Genomic DNA, 7,513 nt, shown 5'->3' with positions numbered 1-7,513 from the left:
CTACCATTAGACATGAGATTTGGTGAGGACATAGAGCCATGTCACTGGGGATATAGCTTTATCCTCAATTTTGCTGATATAAATAAGGTTCTGTGATGTGTGTCACTCAGTGGCTTAATTTTTTTTTGAGTTGAATTGTTTAGTTGATCTGCTCTGTGCCTTTAGAACACACACATCAGGCCGGGCGCGGTGGCTCACGCCTGTAATCCCAGCACTTTGGGAGGCCAAGGTGGGCGGATCACAAGGTCAAGAAAACGAGACTATCCTGGCCAACATGGTGAAACCCCGTCTTTACTAAAAATACAAAAATTAGCTGGGCATGGTGGCACACGCCTGTGGTTCCAGCTACTCAGGAGGCTGAGGCAGAAGAATCGCTTGAACCCAGCAGGCGAAGGTTGCAGTGAGCCGAGATCGTGCCACTGCACTCCAGCCTGGGACAGGGCAAGACTAAGTCTCAAAATAAAACAAAACAAAACAAAACATACATCTGCCTGCTTTCTAACCTGCTGCTTAGTGCCCTAGGCTAGAGATGTAGCCTCATTTATTCCCTTCCTTTCCTATTTGTAGCCATTTGATTTGTTTCTAAGTTTCACTATTATATACAATGTTGCAACAAATAACCTTTTACATATGCTTCTTTGTGCACACATGATTTATTCTCTCATGCAGACACTAAAAATGGAACTATCTGCGGAAAGGGGATACACATCTAATATTTTGATAAATCTAGACAAATTGATTTCCTAAAGGATGCACTGATTTATATTCTCACCGACATCCTTTGAGATGCCAATTTTCTCCCAACCTCGTCACTGCTGGGAATAACCAATCCTTTAAATTTGTATTAATTTAATAGGTGAAAAATGATCCCTCCATTGTTTTAATTTGCATTTTCCCACTTACTGATAAAATTGATCTTGTCTTCCATGTATTAATTCTCCATGGGGCGTTTCTTTGGATTGCAATTTCTATCCTTTTCTGTTTCTTCTATTGAGTTGTTGCCCTTTGCTTATTGATTTCACAAGTTCCTTTTATAGTCGGGATATTAATCTTTGTGTAACATATATTATTTAAAAATCTCCCTTTACATTTTAAAAAACATTGTTTATAGCATCTTTCATCATACATAAGAATTGCTTTTTAAGCAGAAAAATCAGTGTTCCTTCCTGACTCTGTATGGGGGAGCTGTTTATGTGGAGGGCCGTCCTTCTCTAGGGGGCAGGTGAAGGCATTTCTCCCAGAAACTTGCAGAGGCCGTTTCCTCAGGGTAAGAGCTCACCTGGGGACACTTGCGGACAACTCTGGAAATACTGACAGCTGCAGGGAACACTGTTTCCAACCACTGTGCCTGAGCTCCTTTCTTGGAGCCCAGTCTGGGGAGGGCAGCAAAGCTGGATGCAGGGGTGTTGTCCCAGGTCAAGTATGGGAAGGACATAGTTAAGCTTTGTGCCTGATCAGGTAACTGGCAGGCCACAGTGATTGGCTGAGACGCTCTCCCTTCCCCACAGAGATGCTGCCGAGTCCCTTCCCTCAGTTCCTCAGGCTCAGGTTTCTCTCCTCAGGAACCTCAGATCAGGGGGCCCTCAGGGCTGGGGAAGGGGGCACAGTCACCTGTGTACCCACCCCTGGGATCAGCCTTCGCCTGGTCCTCTGGCTGCAGAGCCACCTCTCCCTGTCCCCCTTCCCTCTCCAGCCTTCTTTCTTGTCCTCCTCTCCAGTCCCCCATCGGAAGCCAAGGGTATGGGCAAACCAGGTGCAGGTACCATTAGCAGCAAGAGGCAGAGGAGAGGGTCCTCCCAACCAAGTCACCTCTCCTTGAGCTCTTGGGGTGAGGACTGACAAATCCTCAGAGGGGGTGTTGGTGGGGACAGGATTTGTTCAGGAGTAGGGGAGTCCAGAGGAGGAAAGAGGAAGCCTCAGCCCTGGAAGCATGGCCGTACCACTTGCTCCTGCTGTCTTACCTACTAATGCTTGAGAAAGGTTGGTTGGAAAAAAAAAAAAAAGGAGGTAAAAGAATCTAACGTTTTCCTCTGTTGAATGTCGGAATTCTTAGAATTGGGGAAATGATGTTTGTATATAATTTACAAAGAGAAGAGAAAAAACCTAGGAAACCTGGTGTGGTGTGTGCAATTTTAGGTGCAGCCATTTCGGAGATGCCCTGAGCAATGCCAAGTTCAGGGCTGCACCAAGATGTGAGCACCTCGTGGAGACTATGGGCTCTGCTTTGATGGTGGCCGCCTTGGCTCTTACCTGAAAACCACAGGAACTCCCTGGGCATGTGGGCCATCAGGGCTAGAATTCTACCAGGTGCTGGCTGGGGGCAGGGCTTGAGGGGGGAGACGGGGTGCCATTTTTGTGATCTCTCCACAAGATGGGTCATTTGTCTAATTTCCGTGGAGGAACAGGATGGGCCTGCAGCAGGCCCTGCCATCATCAGAGCCCAGGGGCCAGGTGCTCCACTCCTCTTCTGTATTTTTAACTCAGGGTATTTTTTTTTCATGTGGAAGTATTCTAAAATAAATTGCAGATATCCTGACATTCCATCCTTAAATAATTTATCATACATTTCTAAAAAAAGAGCTTTTGCTGCATAGCAAATTAATATGATCGCAGCCAATGCAATTAAAAATTCTTTCTTAATAGACTCTACTACTCAGTCCATATTCATATTTAGACCCAACAAGTTCAGCACTTTAACCATGAGCAGAAACTCTGGTCTGCCTGAGACCTTGGCTGTCCCCAGACTTCCTACCCCTTGGCTGGATGTGGAGCCTGGTCCCCAGAGGATCCCAGGAAGGAAGGCAAGCGCTGGAAAGAGGAGGCAGGAGACTGGGGTTTCCAAGAAAAAGACCCCAGACCCTGGGAGCCTAAATCGTCCCTGGATACCAGGATGCTCCCAGAACCTTAGGAATGAGTGGAGATGGGGCAGGACTTCACCTCCTTCCTGGGACTGTGTGCCCTCTCTCTTGGGCTTATGGAAGGTCATGGCATCCGGACTAACATGACTTCACAGCAAAGTTCCTCATCTTTGTTGGGCTCCTTCCCCCACTGTCTGGTGCCCACTAGTGTCCTGCTTTTCTACCCCTCCAAGCCACCTCTTTTCAGCTCTGCTCCCCTTCCACTGTCCTCTTCCCTCAGCCCGTGCTGGAATTTTACACAGGGAACCTCCACATAGAGACTCACAGCTGCGTTTTCAGATTGCCTCCTTTAGTTTGTGTTCTGTGGTGCTTGGTCCCTAGTAACCCTGAGTTGGGCACAGGGAGGTGTTCAGTTCGTGCTTGTTGACTTACCCTTATGGGGAAGGGGTTTCAAAACTCATCTCCATCCCCTTCATTTTCAAGAGAAAGAAACAGATGTTCAGAGAGGGGCAGTGACTTACCTGCCCAAGTTCAAACAGGGCTGAGCCGAGAAAACAAACCGAGGTCTTTTTTCTAAGCCTTGCTCACCCATGGCCCCTCTACTCACTGGGCTTTCTTAATAGATTTCTTAAAAATTGCAGTGTCCTTAAAAATGCAGTGTCCTTCCCTGTGTACAACAGCATCTAAAGCAGCTCCCAGATGTACAGGGGATATCAGGTGAACTGAAGATAAGAAAGAGTGATGATGGAGAAAAGAGGGCAAACTAGAGAAGCTGGTCCCCTAGAGATCAAATGTGGGGATGCAGACAGAATTTGAAGGAAACTTAGGGAAAAACAGGAATAAAACATTCAGATAATTTTGTTATTTACGAAGTGTGTTCATCAGCACTGCTGATCTTGGTCCTTGCAAGAGTGTGGTGTGGTATTTCTGTTTCTACAGGTGAGAAAACTTAGGTCCAGGGAGGGTCCATGATCTGTTGAAGGTGGCAGGTGGCTTTTTGAGTATCCAGGCTCCTGAGCTCCATCGGGGTTTCCACCACTTGTACCTGCTGCAATTAGAACAGGAAACCAGGAAGGCGGTCAGAGACTGCCACGCAATTGCATGTAGATGCAGAGGCAACCCCTTCCCTGTCCCATTACTCACAGGGTTGGCTGCCATACCCTCTGACAAGGAGGAAGTCTGCCCTTGGCCATTGCTGCCAGAGAGGCATCAGTGAGTATGCATAGAATCTGAGCCCAGCTTGGTCAGTTTCCTCACTCTGATTTTTTTCCTTTATTTTCCTCTACTGCCCACCAAGAAGAGGGCCTGTTTCCTGGCGGTTTCCAAGTTCACCCTCTGTCCATATGCTATCATCTGTCTTTCCAGCTGCAGTCAGCTCCGGAAAGACAGATGGTCTCTGCTGTGCCACAGATGAGTCTGCTTTCTTCTACACCGCATTCCCTCTAAAACTCAGCCTTTGTTCAGTGGTGCCCTTTGGTCTGGTGCTTTTTGAGTGTCTCATCCTACTTAGAAATCCAAATAGCTTAGTAATGCGGGTGTTATCAGTTCTGTTTTTACCAATGAGGAGACTGGGGGTAGAGATCTTAAGAAACGTTTCCAGGGTCACTTAGTGGGTAAAAAGGAAGGGAGTTCCTTGTTACACAATGGCAGAAAGTTTAGCAACAGCGTCGCCTGCAGTAATGTGGAAAGTAGAAAATATCCGTCATGAACTGGGTTACACAGCTAGGATTTCCCGAAGTCTTGAAAGTGCTACCTGGTTTCTTCTTGTGGCTCCTTGTAAAACAAGAGAGGAGAGAGGTAAACTGTAGGCAGGATTATTCAGCATGAGGGAGCTGGCGCTTGGTGACTTAAAAAAGTCTCAGCCTCCAGACAGTAAATGATACTAAAATCAAATCCAAGGCACATTTAGGAATATGTGGTCTAAAGATGAAACCGAGGCTATGACTGTAAAATCCTATGTTTAGACCTCAGAAAGGGAATGTGTTGTCAGGTCTGAGAGGGCTTGAGCGCAGGAGCTTCTGTCTCCGTGGGTCTGGGGTGTACTACCCTCCCAGCACATGAATGTGTTCACCAACTCAGAAGCTCCTGAGCCCTACTTTTGTGATTTTTACAGGGGCTTCATCATGTCAGCATGATTGGTTATTAACGCAGTCTTCAGCCCCCTCCCATCCCTAGGGTATGGGAGTTTCTTTTCTTTTCTTTTCAGAGCCTTGCTCTGTTGCCCAAGCTGGAGTGCAGTGGTGTGATCTTGGCTCACTACAACCTCTGTCTCCTGGGTTCAAGCAATTCTCCTGCCACAGCCTCCTGAGTAGCTGGGACTATAGGTGTGTGCCTCTTTAGAGGAACAGATGCCAGGAAATTCCAAGGGAGGTAGGACCTCTGTGTTAGACACTCCTATCACTCAGGAGATTACAAAGGTCTTACGAGCTCTGTGTCAGGAACAGAGACCAAAGACCAAATATTAGAACAAAAGATTCTCTTAGCACTCCCATTTATAAGGGTGTTAGGATCTCTGTGTCAGGAACTAGGGTCAAAGATGTGTGTGTGTGTGTGTGTGTGTGAGTCTGTGTATAATTTTTTCATATAGTGTCTCAGGCAAAAGGCCCTCTCATGAATTTAAGGGTATGTGCTTCACAGATTTTTCAGTCAAACATCAGAGCTTCTAAGAAGTATAAAGACATTATCCTCATTGTTTCAGCAGATGTACATGGTGTGGAAGAGATCTTCTCTTGAAGAAATTTGTGGGCATGGCCTTTGTCTAAAGGAGTGAGCCACAATAAATTTTACAGGAGATCCACATATTTTTAAAGAGAATGACATTCACAAAACACTGCCAGATTGGACAGAAAGGAACAGAGATAGCATAAAATCTGGGATCTCACTTTGTATCCCTTAAATTAAACTGACAGGAAGCAGCCTGGGGAAACTATGAAGCTGTAAATATGGGCTGCTTTTCATGGAAAGAGGAGGGTGGCTCAGAGACACACTCAAGCACAGAGGAAGGAGCCACAACCATGGAAAAACTGAAAATTATTTCTAGGTAGGAATTGAGCAAAGTCTGAACCAAGGAATATCCAACATTTGCCCAGCTAAGTTTCTTTCTTTCTTTCTTTTTTTTTTTTTTTTTTTGAGGCAGAGTCTCCCCCTCTTGCCCAGGCTGGAGTGCAATGGCACAATCTCAGCTCACTGCAACCTCTGACTTACAGGCTCAAGTGTTTTCCCTGCCTCAGCCTCCCGAGTAGCTGGGACTACAGGCATCTGCCACCACACCTGGCTAACGTTTTGTATCTTTAGTAGAGACAGGGTTTCACCATATTGGCCAGGCTGGTCTTGAACTCCTGACCTCGTGATCCACCCACCTCAGTCTCCTGAAGTGCTAGGATTACAGGCGTGAACCACTGTGCCTGGTGATAAAGTTCTGATTTTCTAAAGACCAGTGACTTTTTTTTTTTTTTTTAAGCAAACCTAGTTTAATAAATTAAAGAAACACAGGTGCCTGCTCAGGGAGAACATCCAGTTCCTGCTGGCCTCTTCATAGTCTTCTCTGCGACTCCACTGCCACCTCCACCCGGGCAAGTCTAATATGCGGCCATCAAGGTTATAGCCATCTTGCCTTACTAATGCCACGGTGCCAGTCTGCACCCCAACATCAGCTGGCACATGACAGACGAGTGCATGCTGATGGGGGTCATGTTTGTCACCAATGGGTGTCAACTTCTCCAGGCCATGTTCAGCAAACACATTTTTCAGCTTTGCTTCTAAAAGCAAAAACCCTCAGAAGACCTTCTCCAGAGTGAGTTTCTGGTCCCCAGACTCTGATTCTTCAGAAATGCAGTCTGTAGCCTTCTTCAAAACGTCAGCCACTTCCACCAAGTCCTTACAGAAACTGGATTCCAAATATCTTGGCGTCTTCCACACATCTCTGGGTTCGCCTTCGCATGTTTTCACAATCAGCCCCAGCTCTCTGGTATCTCACTGTTAAATCCTGGGCTTCCTTTCCCAGTTTAACAGCTTTTACCCTTAAGGCTCATTCAGCAAGAGAGGGCCCAAGCTCATCAGGAGGGTCCTCAGAATGGCCGTCCTCACCAGCAGTTCTCTGGGGGGCAGCGCTGAATGGAAGCGGCCATCCCTTGCTCTCCCATGTAGCGCTCGAGGCCGGTAGGTGTTGCATCTGCCGCTGACCCTCCCACAGGGACCGCACAGCCGTGTTGGACCAGTGACTTTTTCTTTTTGCCTCCTGCTTCCTTGAACAAGAATGTGTGTAGTGGTTTTCCTGTGACTGTTCTACACTGGACATTGGGGTTGTGTGTGTGGCAGATAGCTTGTCTCTAGCTCACAGCTCTTCATACTGAGAATTGTACTTGAGGAACTACACCTGAGGAATTTCCTCCACACCTGGACCTGATTTAAATGATGAGTTCCTGGACTAGTCCTCATGCCACAGTGGGATGAGACTTTGGGAGGCTTTTGGTGGGGCTGAGTGTATTTTGCATGTGGGAGGAATGTAAATAATTTGTGGCCAGTGTGTGTACTTGGTGGCTTTAAAATACAGGCACTAATTCTTTAATACACTTTCCTTCAAGGGATGGAGGCGAATCCCTTTGAGTGTGGGCTGGACCCAGTGACTGGCTTCCAATGAGTAGAACATGGCAGAA

General features: G+C 46.8%; 1 pseudogene; it reads right to left on the bottom strand.

The window, feature by feature from the left end:
* Positions 1-6,390: 6,390 nt before the first annotated feature.
* Positions 6,391-7,193, bottom strand: LOC100396144 (grpE protein homolog 2, mitochondrial pseudogene; annotated as a pseudogene).
* Positions 7,194-7,513: the final 320 nt, after the last annotated feature.

Source organism: Callithrix jacchus, chromosome 4 (assembly GCF_049354715.1).
Source record: "Callithrix jacchus isolate 240 chromosome 4, calJac240_pri, whole genome shotgun sequence".
NCBI classification, from domain to species: Eukaryota; Metazoa; Chordata; class Mammalia; order Primates; family Cebidae; genus Callithrix; species Callithrix jacchus.
Note: the sequence above shows the minus strand (reverse complement) of the source record. Positions and strands in the feature narration are given on the sequence as shown.